The following is a 21919-nucleotide window of genomic DNA, read 5'->3' as shown; positions in this document are numbered from 1 at the left end:
CAACAGCAGTTTATTCAGTTCTGAAGCAATTGAAGGAGGTACTGAAGTAAAACCGCCGCGGGAAGCTGAGCAGATGCGTATTGTACTTGCAGGAAAACGCATCTACTCATACTGCTCATGAAACCCTGCAGACCATACACAACTTGGGCTTTCAACGTCTGCCTCACCGACGCTGTTCGCCAGACCTGGTTCCACCTGACTGTTCCCAAATTTAAAGAAACACTTGAAATGAGCAAAATTCACCACAGTGGTGAAGTCATTTGCAGCTGAGGACTGGTTTTGTGCAACAAGGGAAAGACTTGCTGATTGGATCATTGTTATGTTTAGACAAGCTATATAAGTTCTGAGAACGACAAAATGTCTACTAAAAACTGTAAGCCCCACACAGTGGCATCGAGATAATAATAACAATATTAGCACTCTAATTATACGCGATTTCGTTATCCGCGTTGTCGCATATGAGCGGTTTCATTGTTACGGTACATAAGGACTGTTTCCTATCAAGGTGTGAACGCTTCCGTGCATGTGCCTTGTTTTTTCCTATCTCTGTACACTGTGTTCAGTGCTCATTTTGTGTCCCTACTTCCTTACTGGTTTACGCAGTATTGTCTGTATCTGTAAAAGAAAAAAAAAGTGATTAATACCAAGTGAAAAAAATGCCTAGGAAATCCCATACTTCAGCAATGAAGTTGGAAGTTCTGAATCGGTTTGATAGAGGTAGCGTAGCATTGAAATCCCTGAAATCAAATTACTAGTCAAATCATTTGTGCCAACTATCAATTCTTTTGCTTGCGTACTCCTCTTATCCAATGCTTCAATCATCCTGCTCATTCTACCTCCAGGAAAACAAACCTTGTGGACGTTTTCACTCACCATACCTCTTATTATCGAATGCCATACATTGCTACTCTCAAATCATTTTCATCAAATTATTCCTCAGATCCCCATGTAAATCCGTAATTTTCTCAGTTCATTCCTTATACGTTTAATCTCCTGCCTCATCTTTAAGAATTCCGCTTTCATCTCTTCAATTACTTTCTCACTACTTTTTACGCCAATCTTATTTTCGCTACCTTGCACGTCTGCTGTCTTGCCGCTCACATCTAATCCAGATACACCGCGGCGATTCTCGACAACGCAACCACCGCGTATAATGAGAGTTACCTGCAGGGGCGGCTCGTGCATTTTATTGTATTCCATCATTGAAGTAGTCTGTTGCCAGTATTTTGACCCAGTCCGTCATGGTCATCATCATGCCATCATTACCGTTAAATTGGTGAACTGTTGAAAATCTCTTCTCACTGGGTGCAAGAACAGTGGGTGTTGGAAGACTTCCCAGTTGAATTGTAGTTGACATATTTGAGTCTCACGGCACCAATTTTTCCCGATATATAAATATATTTATTAATTTATATATATTTGCTTGTAATATTTAATTTTATCATCAACGATCCTATACAATTCTCTTATTTTGTATAAAAAATAATAAAAATCCATCTTAGGAGTAGCGCTTAGGAGGGCGAAGGATGCTAGCAGCACTGTTTACCACAGTGTCATATTGCTACGCGCGCAAGCATATGCACGTCATAGGGAGATGCGAGCTATTAGCGTAATGCGGCACTGTCCATCGCGCAGTTCCACTGTTGTTTATATGCAGTTTGCATCAGTAGTAGAGTGTTTGTAGTGCTTATCGTGTTTACACCGTCAGTTTAAATATTTGGACATTAATTAAAGACAACATTTGTTATAGTTTTTATTTTAGAACATTATTGGAGTTATTGACAATTATGACCTAAGAAATGCATCCTCAAGAAATAAGTTCTGTAACAGTAGTGACTGTAAGTGAACTATAAATTCTTCAACAGTCACACAACCATCAAGGAAAAAGTTATTGACCTTTTCGCTCGAAGCAAAACAAGAAGAATGGATTTTATTTTTAAGTAATTTTGAATTATACTAAACTGTATAATTTTTATCGATAATCAACAATTTTTTTTAAAAAATTTTAAATTTTTACCATAATTTTGATATTTTATCCAAACACATATACACTGTACTTAAGTGTTTATGTATATTTCAAAAGTTGTAGCACCCCCCCCCCCTCCACGATTTCAAGCCACGAGCCGCCACTGGTTACCTGTAATAATATAAAAGCAGGAGACTTACATGAATAACTTAAAAAAGTTAAGGAAAAAACAACAACATTACAACAAAATCCGAGCACTATAATTTTTATGAGAATCTACCCACGTACGAAGTATGGAAAACATGCACAGAACAACAGTAATGAGTACATCTTTTACTTTTTTTACTTTATTAGTTTTTTAAGTAGAATTTTCTTTAGATTATTTACCAGTTTACCAGTTATTTGATATGTTACATTTTTCGTATTGTCTTCAATTACAAATAACGGCAGAGACAAGAATCTCCGTCTTTTCTTAGACGGAGATGAAGGATGGGATATTTAAAAGGATACAAACACATGGAATCCTCTTGACAACCAAAAAATGCTTTATTGACTTTTACATTGAGTATACATTGAATTAAGCATCTGAAACTATTCTGCGAACAGTTTCCAATGTTCAATTGCTATTCAGACCCGATCATCCTGTGTCAACCCTCTTATGCGTCTCGTTTCACGATAACTAGAAATCAGGAATAGCATATACGTGCGCACATTAAGATTAATTTAATAAAAATGGGTGTAGTGGTATTCGAAACACCGCAGCCTTCTTAAATAAAAGCATACGGTAGTGCCGGAGTGTTTTCCAAGAGTATTTCGTCATTAAATAGCTGGATAAACATCCGTCAAATTTGGGTGACGGGAGTTTGTTATCGATAGCTGCGGAAGCCAATATCTACATCCGACAGATGACAACCATAAATAATTATTCCTATGCTTGATTAAAGAGAACATGTATGCTAAGAAAATCTATTTAAAACAACATGATCATATAGTGTTAAGCGGACATTATTCGAGCAAAACAGAATCTGCATTTCAAGTTGTAATTCAGCAGTTAAAATTGAAGGTTCGTGAAGATGGTTTGATGTAAAATCAGGCGTACGATAAGAATGCTCATTATTTCCACCCTTATTCATTATCAACACCAATAGATCATGTAAAGGAAAGTGGCGTAATATTTCTTGTGAAATATGGAGATATTAATCTCAGTTTATGCATGTGATGTTATATTCTTAAATAAATTCAGTACAAGTCTGCAGAATTCCTAACTAAATGTTAGGATTCCTAAGGATACCTAACAGAATTCCTAAGTAAAGCCGTCTCTAAAAATTCGGACGATCCCTAGGCCACTCAATTGTGGGCGAAAGACCGTCCATCTCAGCGTTGGCTCCACTCAGTGATGGCCTTCCACCCTTCAACACCACCAAGCAGAACCGCTCATATTCCGAAGAAAAGCCCCTCACCGGCCGTGCCGAAAAACACCTTTCCCGGAGACTCAAATTGCTCCCTAAAGGCAAAAAACTTAAGAGAGCGAACTCATAATGGCCCTCACCGGTTTCGACCCCTATTGAGGTCTCATCAGTGGGAGCCAGGCTAGAAATACCAATATTTTAGTAATACAGAGTTTATAAGTATTTTATCAGAACAAGTTACCGTAAGGTGTTTTAACCTTATTAAATAAAAATCTCAGGAGGAGATATAAATATGTAAAGTATTTTACCTTGGGTATAATAAATGTTAACGATACCAAGCTATTTTAAACCTGGTTTCACTCCATTTCCCAAGTAAACAAACAGACAAACAAGTCAAGTTTGCGCCTGCAAGTGTTGCAAGTCTAGCTGATCCTGCAAATCTTGGTATTTCTAGCCTGGCTCCCACTGATGAGACCTCAATAACGGTCGAAACCGGTCTGGGTAGTGGCCCCTTGCCTTTAATACATAACATCATACATCTCCTCCAGGAGATGTGCTTTGCATTAAGGGTAAATATTAAGATTAGTATTTCTTTATTAGTATTCTGCATTTCTGCCCATTCAAGATAACATTGACACAGGAGTTTCGCCCGCAAGACTTTGAAAGTCGACTGACATTCACATTAACATTTCTTGCTCGAATGGAATTGGATGCGCCTGGCTGTGAATGATTTATTTTGTGAGGAGATGAGGCTCACTTTCATCTGAACAGAGTTGTAAATGGGAACACCCACAATTATTCCATATGGCCAATCCAATTTCCCTTTCTTCTTTTTATCCTTTTTAACAGATTCCTTTCTTGCTCTACTCTTTTTAAGACCTCTCCATTATTTATTTTATCTCTCCATTTTATTTTTTCCATTCTTCTCCAAATCCACATCTCGAAGCTTTCCAAAATATTTTAATTTCACACACACACACACACACACACACACACACACACACACACACACACACACACACACACACACACACACACACACACACACACACACACACAGTCTCTGTTATCTTCAATCCAACAAATTCCTTTGCATTCACTCATAGTTGGTGTCTGATGCTGGTTCACAGCCTCGTTTATCATTGGACCATTCTTCTTTGAAGACATTCGCCATTCGGGTTACGTGACCTACTCAGTTACTGCCAAGAGGTATGATAAACATTTTTGCAAATGCGATATGATAAACATTTTTGTTGTACTACAACAGCACCCGTGAATGGATGCAGTCATTTTTCATAGGATGGGACTTCTCCACAAATCGACCGACCGGTATACCAGGAAGGGCAGCACATTGAACAGTGCATAATGGAAGTGAATAACAGTATTATTTATGCTTGTGTCGCTTTTCTCCTTCTTACACACAGAAAAATCACTATATCTACATTTAGTATATCATACAGCGCCCTGGCGGTGAAGTTTGGAACTCCACCCCCCCCTCCCATCCCCCAATATCGCTTCCGCACGATTCACAATGTATTCCTGCAAAGTTTTGCAGCATTTGGATCACTGGGTGGCGCTTCACAAGGACTTAAACAGGGATACTTTAATTTTGATCACCCAGTATTTTCTGGTAAGAGAAATTTCAAATTTTATTCACAGGCAACATTTCGTCTCTTTTATAGCGTGAGTGGCATCATCATAATTGCAGAAGACTCCAGCTCTAGTGATGATAGTAGCAAATGATATAATCAAAATACGTAATGCTTTCAGTTCATTAAATAATTCATTGGAATTAATCTTCAGCTTAACCATTCGAAACTATATACTTATGCATCCTCTGTTATTTGAATATTTCCAACTGCTTCTTACAGGAAAAAAGGCTCTATGCTGTTTGCGATTACACCTCTATGAGAATCCACATTTATTGTATTTTTTAAAAAATTTCATTAAAAATAGAAATATTGATCGTGATTATTTTTTTTCTATACATTACAAAGGAGTAAAGACAATCCTGAGGATTGCTGAAATGTCTTACTCACAAGGAGCTTGACCGGCTGAAATAAGGCAGTAGTGATTTCATTGTATAAGGCTCCAATCAAATTACATCTGGATTGATTTGAAACGAATGAAGAAACAAACTTTAGTGGAGGTATATAAATGGGCGACAGAAATGATTTCAGGACTGTGTAAAGTAGACTATGAAGACAGATTGATAGTTTTGTAGATAGACGACGAAGGAATAATATGGCAGACATTTTAAGTGGCGAAGGGTATTTATCTGATGGATAGGGGAGAGATTTTTCAAAAGAAGAAGAGTCTAAAGGGATAAGGACCAGTGGGATTTTCCCAAGGGAGTAGTAAATAAGAGTGCAAGTATTTTTTGTTGCATGGAGAGTGATGGGTATATTGGAATACATTTCTTGGAAAACATTTTCCTGCAATGAATTAATTGCAGTATTTAAAATTTTATTTTAAAATGCAATTAATATTTGTCCTTAATGGCGATTCATTTGTTTCATAATCGAAGTTCTCTTTTAGTTAACTTTGTGTGTTTCAGATTACGTGTAAAATTTGAAAACATTTCAAATATGACTGCTTGATAATTTCTGATTCCTGACAGATTTGCGTGGAATTAAAAAATAAATTGATATTTTATGAATTCTAAGGAACATTACTTATTCTGATTTTTCATTTTAAACGATTATTGTAACTACATAAATAATTTACATTACTTCACAAAACTAATGATTATAAGCTGAAAAATATACTTTTATGAACATAAATTTAGGACTTGATATTTTGTTACATGACGCTTCAGAAATTCTGCAGCGTGTTAAATGGTATACTTAAGGATAACAAAAGTTTTACGAACCGAAGCGCGTCACTTATAAATTCCCATTGCCTGTGTTAAAAATGTTTGCATATTTATTAAATGGATAAGAATCCTATATTGTTATATAGCCAGTAAGTGAAACTCAAGATCGATAACTACGATCTATGAGTTTCAATGCGAAAAACTATCGGCGAAGGCAATTCGAAGCAAAGTGGAGCAAGCTCCCTCACTATTCTTGATATTCTCTCATAATGTAAAACACAGCTCCTAGGAGATGTAATGCTGTCATTACATTATGAGGGGAGGTTACTACCTAGACCGGTTTCAACCTTTTTTGAGGTCTCATCAGTGAGTAGGTAGACCTGGAAAATATCAAAGCTTAGTGCAAAGAACTTACATACCTTCACTATACGAATGCCATAAAGGCGTGCTTGTATTTTGTAAATAAAATATTTACATATTTGTAAATAAAACATTTGTTTGCATATTTGTTATCTGTTTATTTAGCGCAGAGCAGTGTCCACTGTTTTATACACACACGCTGTTATTTTGGCCTTCGAACAGGACTCAGACAAATTGTGGAAACTATTATGGGGCGCTCATATGCGATTGACGCTATAATCATGAATAAATATCTCTACGTTTTTCACCAGATGTAAAATTTAAAAAAAAAAAGTTTTTAGTTAAGATAAAAAGCCAAATGGAAGTTTTTGTTGATCTGCCACACTGTTTTTTTTTTTTTTTTTTTGTTCGATGAAGTAGGTTTTCGGTACTTTATTTGAATAATCATTCATATCTGTACGTGGATATGTGCAATAGGTTAGTGTTTTCCCACTGGATACTATGGTTTGCGTTTTCGGTTCCATGATGCTACCTGGAATACAAAGTACCATGGTTGAGAGTTTGTCTTTTGGAGAGAGTAACAGATTTTGAATTTGTTAATGGGTTTGAAGGTGGCGATAAGTTGGTATTTTTCATAGTCCCTGCTTGTTCAGAGATGCCTTCTGATGTAAGGATGAGAGTCCTGTGGATATCTGTTGGATGTTGTCTTGGAGTGTAAACTATTATTTATTTATTTTGTTGTTGTTGTTGCTCTTCGGTTGTACCCATTTGGTAGAACTCTCTGTTTGAGCTGCTCGGCGGAGAAAATTATCGTTTTTGCTCTGGTCACTAAGGATTTTATAATGCTGTATTTCCGAGATGGAAGGTGTGCTGATATATTGTATACAATATACATCCTGCAAAGGGCTGTTTTCGGTAGACGCAAGTAGAAAACGATCAATTTGGAGTTAGATATATGAACGTTCCGAAATTATATTCGCCTTGATGCTTCTTTTTCTATGACATGTCATATATGGTTATATGTTCTAGATGACATTTACATATATGACATATGTGTTGTAGCCAAATATATGGATTTGGCAAGAGCAAAGATTCTTTCTTCTAGATGTTCCAGATAAACGTTTCCTAGGTTAGTAGTGAACACACTAGATTTCCATCAGCTAATTGGTATATTTGTCCTTTCCATGTGAAGTATCCTGATGTAATTGTGAATTTGCACAGGTCCACTCTGTCTACTGGAAATTCTTGGACTGGAATGTCTGTTGTTTTGGTATGTTGAATATTCATGAAGGGGGGGAGCATGTCAAAGTTTGCCATCATATCTGAAGATGTCATTTTATTGTTTGCATTCTGCTGTAAGATTCTTTGGAATTTTTATTGAAGAAGCTGAGTGACCAAAGAGAGGATGGACATGGTTTGACAGGAATCTTGAGACTTTGTAGTGTGACTATCTATGGAATTCAGAGTGGGCCTAAGTGAACAATTAGTTTTGCATAGTTTTGGTGTTCCATCACTACTATTAGCAGTGATTAGCAGTGATGGAAGATGTAAAAGTGACATAAAAGCAAGAATAGCGATGGTAAGAGATGCCTTTAATAGAAAAATGGAATTTATTCAGAAGTAAAATGGATAGAAACCTAAAGAAAAGACTAATAAAATGTTATGTATGGAGTGTTGCCCTCTATGCAGCTGAAACTTGGACATTGAAGAAAGAAGAAATTAAGATTTTGGAAAGCTTTGAAATGTGGATTTGGAGAAGGATGGAAAAAATCAAATGGACAAATAAAATAACTAATGAAGAGGTCTTAAAAAGAGTAGAAGAAGAAAGAAGTCTGTTAAGGAGGATAAAAAGAAGTAAGGGAAACTGGATTGGATATATTCTGAGAGGGAATGGAATCATCAGAGATGCCATCGAAGGAAAAATAGACGGAAAAAGACCCAAAGGAAGAGTAAGGAAAACAATGCTAGATGACATGCTGAATGGAGACAGGTACACAACCTTGAAAGAGAAGGCTCAGAGCGGAAGGAAAGTTTCTGCTACTAAAAGAAGAACCTGTTGAATTGCAGAATACTCAAGAAGAAGAAGATTAATGTGAGACTATGTATTCCGATTTCTCAGGAGTAATTTCATTTTTCATAGGATTTGGTGTCTAGGACTACTATCACGTTCCCTTTGTCAGCCTTTGTGATAACTATGTTGTTATTGCGTTTTAATAATCTAATTGGCCACATGGATAAAATATATCAAAAATACACTCTTCATATCCATATTATTTCTATAATAACCAAAGGTTATATTGACTTTAATGGACAGTTCGCATCCATGTAATTGCGGACACTTATACACATCAAGGTTGGTACAGTGGTTAAAGGCTTCAGAGCTTTCAAGTCAGCTCGACTTCATGCACAAAACAATGAATGTTTTGTGCATGAAGTCGAGATTGGGAATTCCTTTGGGTGAAATGTCATACTTTTTACCCCTTGATAGGACATTGGGTTCGACTTTTGTTTAGTGGGAAGCAGAACAAAATTAACTACCACTCACCAGCGGGTGATTTGGATATTTTTATTTTCACTCATTCCAGTACGGTTGCATATTGCTTATTAAAATTAATGGTACTTTCAAGGGCTCCTGTGCCTGCATTTTGAGATATTAATAACATTTAAAACAACATATAACAACTTAAGGTGGTTTACAGAACTACTTCCAATGCTGATGTTTTTATGGCATTTAATTTTTTTAGTTGATTAGGCAATAAAGAATGGCTGATTTTAATATAAATTTTATGAGCATTTGGTGATTTGATAACTTATTGTACCTTAGCAAAGGTTTGTAATAGTTTCGGGCGTCTGCATTTGTTTAAAAATGAGATTTTAGCAGCATGCAGCTTACAGTTCAGAACAGCTAGTGAATTGCTGTTCTGAGCTGTAGGCTCCCACGTGTACGAATAAGACTTTCTTATAAATTATACAGGGTGGCCATAAAATAACTTTCCCTCTTTGGATGCATCTATAGCTAAAACCAATAAACGGAATGAGGCCAAATTTTATATTGAGACTTTTGAAGTCATGGGGAGATGAATTCCGCGAAAAAAAGATTTAGTACAAAAGTCTCCGATAGGGGAAATTTTGGCGCTGGCGGAACCGAAAGCAGTCAGATATTTGCAGTAAACGCAGGTAAAAAGGATTATGCAAATTTTACTGTTCGTATGTGATAGCAGAGCCACCAATTCCACTTAAAAAGGGATTAGGAACGTTCAGACAGTTATTCGAATGACACTGACGAATTGTGCTCAATATGTGTCCTACCTTGTCTCAGCGTGCTTTACTTGTTAAGTTGTTTTACCTTAAACATTATTTGAAATCCGTTGTGTATGCATAACATACACAATGTGCATGTTGTGTATACATTGTGCATGTCTTGTATTTCAAGACATGCAAGTTGGGAATGCCAACTTGCATGTCTTGAAAGAGAACATAGAATGGGCTGTTATGAACATCCAATCCGACTCCTTACGCTCAAAGAGCATGTCGCATACCGGATGCAATTTGTTGTACACAAGAAAGGTCAGCACATTGAAAATCGTGTATGTGGTCCAGGGAATCTTGATTCTAATGAATAAAACATTATGTCCTGTGAGTTCAATCACTACATTAATTTCTGTATCTCTCGCAAGTTTGTTTTAGTTTAATTATTATTATTATTATTATCATTGTAACGCACCACATATCCAGCTGGAATGAGTGACGCGGCTGTCGCTTACATCATCGAAATGTTATTATTCCATTTTATCTACCTTTTAATGTAATTATCCGCTTCTTTTCGGCTCCGCAAGCGCCAAAGTTTCTCCTATCGGCAAATTTGGTACTACATCTATTTTTCACGGAATTCATCTCCCCATGCCTTCAAAAGTCGCAATATAATATTTGGTCTCATTCCGTTTATTGGTTTTAGCTACAGATGCCTCCAAAGAGGGAAAGTTATTTTATGGCCACCGTGTATATTTAGTTTAATCCTTTATCCAAGTATAAGCAAACAAAGTTTGCACCTGAAGTATCTTCAGGACTGGGGCAACTCGTGGCAAAGGTGGACTGAGTTCTCATCACTTTCCTTGGTATTCCATAATGCAAAGCACATCTCTTGCAGACATGTATAATACTACGCATTATGGGAAGGGTCCTACCCAGACCGGTTTTGACCTTTATTGAGTTCTCTTCAGTGGGAGGTGTATACCCAGAGGTGATACCAGGGTTGAAGCAATGCAGAGGTCATATTTCCACATGGCAGTTGCCAAAAGGTGTCACACCTTATTATTGAATTACTCTGGATTAGAGAAAGATATTGGAAGTTTTTTTTTTCAACCTTAGCATCTCTGGGTCTGGCTCCCACTGAAGAGACCGCAATAAAGGTCGAAATCGGTCTGGGTAGCGACCCTTCCCATAATGCATAGCATTATACATGTCAGCAAAGAGATGTGCTTTGCATAATGGGATACTAAGGAAAGTGATGAGAACTCAGTCCACCTTTGCCACTAGTTGCCCCAGCCCTGAAGATACCCAGAGGTGCCAAGGTTGAAAAAAAAAAACTTCCAATATACTTCAGGAACAAACTTTGTTTGTTTACACTTGGATACAGGATCAAACTGAATATATAATTTATAGTCTAACCAAGTTAAAAAAAAAATACTTCCAACATATTTCTCTAATCCAGAGTAATTTAATAATAAGGTGTGACACCTTTTGGCAACTGGCATATGGAAATATGACTTCTGCATTCCTTCAAGCATTAACCATAAGACTTTAACCATTGCCTTACTTTGGTATCATGGTTAAAGGTGAGGTTAGAATAACGAGTTTTGGAATTGTGTGAATTTTCGAGACTTAGTTTTCACCATGGTTATGCGACCGATTTGACTGGAAGGATTTTGCCGATTGGATTCGTTCAGCGCAAAGGTAAGGTTCTGACTTTAATGCAAATTTCCCAGGCCCTCTCCTGTTCCTTCCCTGCCCTGTGCCCGTCAGTAGTCTTCTGCCTCTAGTAGGAGATTTCGACTGCCGGTTTACACTTGGTGGAAAGAAGGAACAAGGCAGGTCCTGAATCACACAGCCCCCCCCCCCATTAAATCACGGGTTGATTTAATTGAAATCATTGCTGCTACTTCCAGCATTTTGCCTGCGCTCGGTTTCACTGGCAGTCCTTTGCGGCTGCGGGATTCTCTCTGCAGCATTGATTGGGTCTACTGGACTTTTACGCGGACTTAAGCTTAAATAGTGCTTTTACACCTTATTTTCTCAAAATGTACGAAGTTGACGCTGACGCCCTGGTAAAGTCACTAAACATAAACATATCTAAAAAGATTCTAAAAATATTTTAAATCAATTTTTACCCTGTGTCGGGCGACGACGAAGAGGGTAACAACAATGCTCCAACAGAAGAGAAGTTGAACTTGGTGATCTCTTCCCCCTCAGACTTCACAGAGGTACGAGCACGTAAGAAGCAAAAAACCATGGCCTCTGAACCACCAAAAGAGGATGTAATGGAAGAAGATGGCCCAGTTTCGGACCCCCCCCTCTGTCTTCACTAGAGAGAAGGTACCTCCGATCATACTCCGCGAAAAACAAAGATGGATGTCGCTTAGGGCCAACATGTCTAATTTAAAGATCTCTTATATCATCGCCAAAAATGTCACCGACATCAAGATACAGCCCACCACAGTGATGGACTACTGAAAACTGACAGAAGAAATGAATGACAGAGGCATTCAGTATCACACCTTCTCACTCGGTTCAGAGAAAAATCTGAAGGTGGTGCTCCGAGGAGTGTCTGAAGACATATCCACAGAAATGGCTGCTGATCTATGCCATCAGGACCTACCACCCAGCAAGGTCAGCAGAATGACCAAAAAAGACAAGACTCCGATGCCACTAGTATTAGTTGAGATCCATCAAGCTTACAAACAAATTTATGACCTGATGTCAATCTGTGGACTTAAAATCAGCCCAGAACCCTTAAGGAAAAGGGCTTCAACAGGTCAGTTCCACAGATGTCAAAAATTTGCCCATTCCCAGAAAATGTGTAAGGCTGAGTAGTTTAAATGTCTAAAATGTGGGGACAACCACCCAACCAATATCTGTACAAACCGAAAACTACCCTGCTAAATATGCTAACTGCTGTGGCCCATACACATCCAACTACAGAGAATGCATTCAAAATACAAAAAATAGAAGATCGGAGACAGACAGACACTCTTCCTCCTCCAGTAGATCCACTCCAGAGGCCTCAGCTCCACATCCTCTCCATGACCAGCAAAAATTGTCAGAAACCCATCTGCCACAGTCAGAGGCCTTTAAAGGAACAACTCAACAACGACATATGGACATGTAGTTCGTTCTAAACAGATTACTCATGAACAGGATCAGCCAGAACCACACAAACTTGACAGCTATCATCACCTCTTCTCTGGCAAATATGCTACTAGACTTCAGCATATCCAACCCTACACCATCCTCTACTAAACGTTTGAGGATACATAAACCATCTTCACAGCACTCATTGATGAACAGGAATAAACTAAATCCAGACTCTGCAGATTATCGCGTGGAACCCGAACTGCCTCAGAAATAAGGTCTTGGAGCTCCAAGAGTTCACCCAAAAACATCAGCCAGATGTAGTTTTGATAAGTGAAACGCATATGAGATCATCGGACAATCCCAAAATCAAGGGATATCATCTGTACAGAACTGACAGACTGACCCACAGAGTTGGTGGCACTGCCAATTTCATCAAGAATTACATTAGTCATCACTCTGTAAATATCCCACCTACCGCTAATCTTGAGGTTACAGGTGTAGAGCTTCTCACGAGCTCGGCTGGTAGACTAAAAGTCTGCAGCATACAATCCTCCATTAAAATCATTACTGTCCTCGATTTTGGACGCCATCTTGGGCATCAGAGAGCCTGTCATCATTGCCGGTGACTTAAACGCCAAGCATCTCGTGCCTGGAACAGTCGAACTACCAACAGGAATGGCCACATACTTGCTAACTGTACAGGATCCAACAACGCGGTTGTGGCAGGTCCCACTGAACCTATCCATCATAATACGTATGGCACTGCTGATGTCTTGGACATAGTCGTACTGCAGAATGTGAGACTCCAGTACAGTTTAATGACACTAAATGATCTTTCATCTGATCATAATCCAACACTGCCACAGTTGGGAAACCAAGAAAAACTGTCTCCCCCCCCCCAACACACTCATTCATATCATGTGAAAGGTTGACCAAAGTACTCCCGAAATATATTGGTCCTGATCCGCTTATAAAATCCAAAAAATAAATTGAAACAGCTGTTAAAGACCTGACCCAACAAATTAACACAGCCTTTACAGCAGTCACTACTTCCACAACTGCCCTCAGGTCCAGCCACTTGCCAGAAGATATCATGAACCTGATCAAGGAGAAAAGGCTAGAAAAAAGGTTTCATAATACCTGCGTACCACGAGACAAACGAATCCTGAATAGGCTTAATTCTGCAGTGAGAGATGTTCTTAAAGCACACAGAAGTCAACTTTGGGAAGAAAGATTGACTTCTATCTCTCCTGACTGGAATACCATTGGAAATTGTTGACCTAATTAAATCATACATTTTTGACAGATGTATGCAAATCAAGATCAACGATTCAGTATCAGTGCAAACGTATCTTGGCCGGAATCCCACAAGGATCTTTACTAGCACCAATTCTGTTTTCCATATACATGTCTGAAACCCTGCACAATCCATTGTCATCCATCATGGCCCTCTACGCGGATGATAGAGCAATAATAGCAAGATCTTTACAGTCATCTTGTCACCAGAAAAAAGCAAGAAAACCTACTACTGATTGAAAAATGGTTCTACAAATGGAGACTTCAAGTGAAACCCCAGAAGAGCATGGCCATGCTATTCACCAGAAGATCGATGCTTCCTAAAGGGGACATCGTCCTGTTTAACACAAAAATCCCATCGCAAACAGAAGTTAAATACCTTGGTGTACTACTGGACAGAAGGCTAACTTTCAGCTGCCATACCAAGGCTCTCTGTGTAAAGGCATCAAAAGCCATTGCTCAACTCTATCCTCTTATCAACAGGAACAGTAAACTAAACACCAGAATCAAACTACTTATCTACAAACTGATGGTTCGTCCTATACTCACGCTTTCTCCAGCTTAGAGCCATATTGCTGATACTAATCTCAAATTATAACGAGTGCAAAATAAATGTCTGTGAATGATCCTAAACGCTTCATGGTTCATCAGAAATCTGCAACTCCATTGGGACACATGTTCCCTATATTTACACTTTCCTGCAAACTGTAGCAACAAAGTTGTTTTGAAAATCATCTGTACACCTCAACATGCTTGTTCAACTACTTGCAAATTACGAAGCAATGGATTACTTCAAACATAAAAGACCAAAAGTCATCCTAAACTCCAATTGTGATGTTTAATCTCCAAGCCTGCTCAGGACGAGCAATTGGGTCATAAATTTTTTCCACTCACTGTTTCCCTATCAGATAGTGGGGAGTATGAAAAGCATTTTGCTTCACCCTTTGTCAGAAATGTTAATCGTTCATCTTTGATATCACCTCTGGGTCTGGCTCCCACTGATGAGACCTCAATAAAGGTCGAAACCGGTCTGGGTGGTAACCCTTCCCATAATGCATAGCATTATACATGTCTGCAAGGAGATGTGTTTTGCATTATGGGATACTAAGGAAAATTATGAGAACTCAGACCACCTTTGCCACGAGTTGCCTCAGTCCTGAAGATACTTCAGGCACAAACTTTGTTTGTTTACACTTCGATAAAGGATTAAACTAAATATATAATTTATAGTCTAAGTGAAAAAAAAACAAACTTCCAAGACTTTCTTATATAATGAGATCAGTGGAGTTTTCATAATTATTCATCACACATGTGCCACAGTATAAAATTCTATTTATTTTACATATATTTCGTCGTGGTTATCATATGACATCATTAGCGCGAGCGAAGAATAACAGTAAGGAATTTGAACAATAGATTCTGTGACTGGCTAAGGATGGAGTTTAGTTGCCACCTAGTATTCAAAAGGTATTTATGTCTAAATAGCCTCGCATCCTTCGTTTTGAGGAAAAAAAAGGAATGAGAGGATGTTTTGTTTTTTTGATTTGTTAATATTTTATTTTTGTCTGTATTTTGCTATTTGCAAAAAACAAACAAACAAAAAAAACATTGTGTTTGTATTCTTACTGGAAAACTTTTACATCATGTTTTACATTGTTAAAATAAATTGTATCTCAACCATAACAACACTGGGATTTTTTTAATAAATAAATTCTCTAACGCCTTTCATTCCATGTAGATGAGGCCATTTTAGCGCTTAGATTTGGAAACTGAGGAGCAGTTCAAATTCCATCATTAGCCAATCAGAGATACTTCGCCCAGGACTATCACTAATTGTAATTATAATTAGTTATAAACGGCATCCAGTGAAGACAGGCACATTACTGATGCCATCGTGTGGACCCTAACCGTAATGCAGTATATTATTGTCTGAAATAGTGTGGGTTCGGCAGTCGATATATTTTTAATATTCATTTCCTTGAATTTAAAGGGATGGAGAAAGTGTTGCCTACCTGTGAGTAGCATATATTCTAACGACAGCTATTCAAAAAATGCTGTATATTTCTTCTTTACACATTCCCAATATATAATTAAATGTACAAAATGAACATAACAGTGCAAGCACAACTTCCTAATCACACTACTATTTCATATTCACTGCCATTTGCTCGAATTTACACATAATAGACTTCCATACACCATCTGTCAAATACCTTCGAAAAGTTCAACAATATCATAAGGATATTTTCTTATCTAACTGTTGATGTGTTAATTTATTATAGAAAGTGAGTAAACTATAATCAACTGAAAACAGTAAAGTTTTATTGTAATGAGCTACTCTAAAATTGTAACTAATAGGCTAAATATGAATACTTTTATTAAAGTTTATTATATTAGTAAGATAACTACAGTAGATATATTTGGTATATTTGAATGTATGAATAGCGCAGTTTTTAGTATAGAACTCGATAACTGAAAAGAAATTTGAGATTAGAAATAATGTTAAAAGTAAATAACCATTAAACGAGCGCAGAAATATATTAATTAGTAGAGCTAAAGCATCAATAAAACTAATAACAAAAATAAAGAATAAAAATTATGGATTTTTAAATGTAACAAATAAAATTAAAGAACTAAAAACCTGTAAAATGCGCAAGTCATCATCGTGCATGTCGGTGTGTGTCATTCTGTTGAATTCGTGTTCAGAGAATAGATAGAAAAAAAACTAGCTATGAGCTTGTTGTAGTGTTACGTGAAATAATGAAGTATTAGGTGGTGTTTAGTTCGTTTTTCAGAGTAAGGGGAATAATTTATCTTGATTATTTGCCATGCGGAAGAGTTAGAGAGAGAGAGTCTTTTTGTGTTTATGGCATATTGATTGCTTCTTATTGTCAGAGTATTGTGATTTGGATTAATTTTCTTGAAAGTCAGTAATAGTGACATCAATATTAGGAGTATATGTTTTGATTTTCTTGCATGTAATGATATTTTAGTACTGTGATTTTGTTGATGTTGTTCTGGTATAAGAATATTGCACCCTCAGTAATATTAAATTAAACGTGATTAACTAACGTAGATCCTATTTAGCACGTATTACATCCAGATTGACAGTTAAATCCCTAAATTTCATTCGATTCCATGATATCGACTTTCCTGGCCTGAACCATAGAAACGATGCATAAGGTGTCCACCAACTGGTGTTGTTTGCATAAAATACTTATTGCTCCATCTGAATGGTGCAGGCAGCCATGATTCACCACATCAACACATTTTGTTGCATTCCTGTAATGTTCAACTGAAGTGCTGCTGGCACTACACTACAGCAGCATATCAGTTGAACCTTTGGTGAGATGACCTTTGATGAGGAGAGAATGTGTTTTAGCTTTCAGCTAAGAAATTCCAAATGTGCAAGAGTGCAGCACACCATTATCTGTAATGTGGTTCCTACATTACTCATATTGTATTGTGACATCAGCTGTGATAATGTTTCATGTGGATTAGATTATATGATTTATGGTACCTTTACTGCATACCCACTCTCCATGCTCCTTTACAGTTTCATCAGCAGAAATAGTTCAACTGTGTATACCTTACTACTGTGGGCCATGGCTAACCAACAAATCATTCTGTATCCGAGATTGGAAAATATGACAACTATGTCTCTTTTTTTTTATCGGACTCCTTGATGTTACTCCTCTTCCTATGACTGCAACCTTAGCGCTTTGTGCATTTCATTATTCAACTACACTATACTGGTGTGTGTGGTCTAATATGCACCTTCGAACTGTTGGTTGGGTGTATTTGACTCCAAATGAGAGTGGTCATAATTCCATGTTATTTCAGTTTATAAAAACACGGAAGCTGGATAGGTTTTCTTTGCAGAGGAAACAATAAACACATTTTTACTGTTGGAACACTCGTCTTTCATAGCTTGGAACATCCTGATACTATTTTCCAATTAGATCAGGAAAATTATCATTTTGTAAACCTTGTGTGATAAATTCGGATGTACAATTTCTTACACTTTCTTAAGAAGTGATGGATATAATACGACTGATTTCATCACCTTGTAGTCCTGATTTACATCCTAAAGATTTTATTTAATAGAATTATCTAAACAAAAAAATTTGTAATTTGGTGACATCATGAGCAGCGCCATTTCCCTACAAAAAGTTTAGCAAAATGTTTAGATTTTGTGAAGTGACTGCCACCACAATTACCAGATAGAGACAGCGTTTCTTTGGAGCAAGAGTTCAGTTACTGGTTGAATGTATATTGAACTATAAAGGAACTTCGAGTATTAAGGAATATCATTTTGTGTGTGAAATGGTATTCCGTATTACCCGCAGTTCATCTTCATGGAATTCATCGCATACTCACTCGAAAAAAAAAAAAAAAAAGAACTTTACACTCTGAAACCATCATTGCCAACATTCCTGGCTACTGGGTTTTAGTTTTGACAATAAATATGTGCGTTTAAAATAGAGCATTAATTTATGAAAATCCAATATAATCGGCAAAAATTTGTAATTTGCAGCATGCAATTTTATTTTATTTACTTTTTCCTTCTTCTTTTTAAAATTTTTTTAAAAATATTTGGTCTTGAAATTAAAATTTTTGTAATTAAGGAGAGTCATTCCATTTCCGTTCTCATTCGCCCATACATGTTAAGCTCAATGGGCTATCTCGGCCAAGTAACATGGATTGCTTGAAATCTGATTTAATGCTCTGATATGGCGGTTAATCCTATCGGCATAGTCCGTCAATTGCATGTATTCTTCGGACCGGATTGCCTGTTTTGAGGGATGTAAAAATCCCAGTTAGGAGTGATATCCTACTCCTTAATTTATTTGCTTGCCCCCATTGAACACATTTCACAACAGAATTTGACAGTCCAGGATACAATCGTAATTTTGTCATGACAGCATTTGTGAGTCAATTGAGGGTTGTGCTTTGAATCGTTGTAATTTGTGCGTACTTTAATGCACTGATTCCATGAAGTATCTTGGAATTGTGTATGTGTGTGGGGGAGGGGGGAGGGGAGCTAATGATTCATCTACGCGTGAATTCTGTCGATTCCAAAGCATTGCATTCTGTTTTACCATATGAACTGTGCACTTCTTTTCCATTTAGAATACACTGTATCGTGTGGAGAGACAGAAACGAAACTTTCATAAGTGCCAAGTGATAGCGCTAAAGAACTCCAGCTTCTTGCATAAGTATCCAACAATTGTACTGCTAATATTAGACTTATACTGATTATAGAATTAAGAGCGACGCGTTTCGACTCATTCCACACATGGTCAATTGGATTGATGTCTCTCATATGGTCATGATGTCTTCGACTACAGGACTACTGTTAACTAATGTTTTCCTATTGTTAAACTGTTTTCAGTACTGATGTTACGTGTGAACTATAGTAGGTATTAGTTTTCATTATACTATATTTGGTTTACAGTATATATAGCTTGGAGTGGATACGTGAAGTAGAGATAGATTCCATGGATGGCATGTGAACTGAATGAATGGCCAATGAAAATAATACAAAGTATTACAAATCAGTACCACAAACTTGCATCCTTAGTAGTAAATCATTTCATTTTCTGAGTGTAAGGCTAATTGAAATATGTGTTAATAGTTAAAAGAAAAAATCCGCTTTAGTGTTTAATTTAACACTTACTCTTTCTTGATTGCTATTATGTAATCTAAAGAAATTAGCAGAGTTTTGTATATTATTTCTGGGAAAACTCCTATGTTACTCCTCTTAATAAACTATTATAATTACGGCTATTTTGCCTGCTTCAGTTTAGGAGTGCCCCTGTTTAAATGTCATTGGCTATTTACTCATGAATTCTTAGGGCATTGTGAGTGTAAATGTACCAAAAAGTATATGTAGCATAAGGAATAGAAATTTACACATACCTTTTTCTGGGTGTTGCGGCTTTTCCTCTTTCTGCGATGTTGAAAAACTACTGAGTGTGTGTGGGGGGAAGGCAATTTGGTAGAATTAAGTTAGAAAAACCCGGTTTTTTTTCTGTAATATATATAAACATATATATTATATTATATAGGGTGGGGAAAAGGTGAAAGGGTTGATTTTTTAAAATAGGGAGGGGGAAAGGTGGTTGACGGGGTGCGGTCCGTTTGGACTATTCGTGGTCGTCATCTGAACACCTTGGGAAAGTGGATGCTATGTCGGGTCGGGTAGGTGCTTCTGCTTTTGAAGTGTTTGTGTTGTCGCCTATTGGTCGGGGTTGTGACCTCAATTTTATGTTGTGAAGCTTCCAAACCTCGGAGATTATGTAGGGCCTGTGTACGTTGATAGAGTTCGCGTCACACTTTATAGCTATTGTTTCCGATATTCTGAGCATTGTTTCATTGTCTTGTCTGTCTACTATGATGGCCTTGTCTATCTGTGGGGGTGTGTTTTTGTTCAAGGGCGTGAACAGCTATTTCCGTTTTTCCTGTGCTTTGTATTCGATTTTTCTTTTTGATGTTGCTTTTTTAGTGTTTAAATGTTCTGGAATAGGGATGTTACAGTCACGGAAGTGTTCTTGTAGTCTTGCCCATAAAGACCTGATGGTGGAACCTGTGTAGGTGATGTCACAGTCTTTTTGGCAGGGAAATTTATAGACTACATTGTGCTGTTCAAATATTTCTTTCTATGTGTGAGGTTTGGTGGATTTTAGGAGGTTTGCCAGTTTTTGGTTTGTGGTGAATACCAGTTTGTAGTCAGTATGTTTGAAGATGTATTTATAGGCTTTGTATGTGTTTTGGGTATATGGTAGTTTGATAATTTTTTTGTGTAGGGAAGTTCGTTTTGGTACTTGGGTTGTTTTGGCGTTTTTTTGCCGTCTTGTTTGCGTAGTTAATCAGTTGTGTAGGATAGTTGAGATTTAAGAAGATCTGTGTTAGTTTTTTTATTTCTGCGTTTCGACTATTTTGATTGGTTGAAAATTTGTAAGCATTTATGAATTGTGATAAGATGACAGATTTTTTAACAGAATATGGATGGTATGAGTGAAAATGGAGGTAGTTTCCGATGTGTGAGGGTTTGTGGTATATTTTCGTGGCTATTTTGTTGTATGTTCTGGTTAATGTCAAGTTTAAGAAATTGATGGATTTGTTCTGTTCGGTTTCTGTGAATTTTAATCTGTTGCTGTAACTGTTTATGGATGTTTTTAAGGTGGTGATGTGTGTGGAATTACCAATGCACAGAATATCGTCCACGTATCTGCCACAAAAGGTGATGCGGGGGGGGGAAGGGTGGAGTAGGAGTGATTCTATATGTGCCAGGAATAATTCCGCTAGTTGTCCACTGATGTTTTGGCCCATGGGGAGTCCCAAGATTCGTATGTACATGTTGTTGTTGAACTTGAAGAAGTTTGCCGAGATTATTAGTTTTATTAAGTTAATAATGTCAATGGGCGTTAGTTTTGTACGAGAGTGTAGGGTGTGGTCTTCTGTGAGTAGTGTGTGTACGATGTCTAAAGTTCTGGGGACGTCCACGTTAGTGTATAAAGAGGCCGCATCCAAAGAAGTGAGGATGTCTTCTTGGGATAGGGTTAGGTTTTTATTTTTTTGAAAAGGTCGTCCGTGTTTTTTATCATGAAATTAGACGTAGTTAATGGTTTGAGAAGTTTCGCTACGAATTTTGATAAAGGGGCTGTGGTGGTATTTTTGTAGGAGACTATTGGTCTCATCGGGTGCCCGTCTTTGTGG

General features: G+C 37.3%; 1 protein-coding gene across 3 annotated transcripts in view; it reads left to right on the top strand.

The window, feature by feature from the left end:
* Positions 1-21919, top strand: part of Mgat2 (alpha-1,6-mannosyl-glycoprotein 2-beta-N-acetylglucosaminyltransferase) — a 210597-nt gene that overhangs the window by 40078 nt on the left and 148600 nt on the right. Inside the window, exon 1 of one of the 3 annotated variants that reach the window (XM_090393164.1) lies at positions 20748-20790. The exons of the other annotated variants lie outside the window; for them this stretch is intronic. The gene's annotated coding sequence lies outside the window, so the exon portion shown is untranslated. Of the gene's footprint in view, positions 1-20747; positions 20791-21919 lie in introns of those variants that run through there. 3 annotated transcript variants of the gene reach the window in all.

This window comes from Typopeltis vanoorti, chromosome 5, assembly GCF_054136105.1.
Source record: "Typopeltis vanoorti isolate ZY-2024b chromosome 5, IOZ_Tvanoo_1.0, whole genome shotgun sequence".
NCBI lineage: Eukaryota > Metazoa > Arthropoda > Arachnida > Uropygi > Thelyphonidae > Typopeltis > Typopeltis vanoorti.
This window is presented reverse-complemented; position numbering and strand designations above follow the sequence as displayed.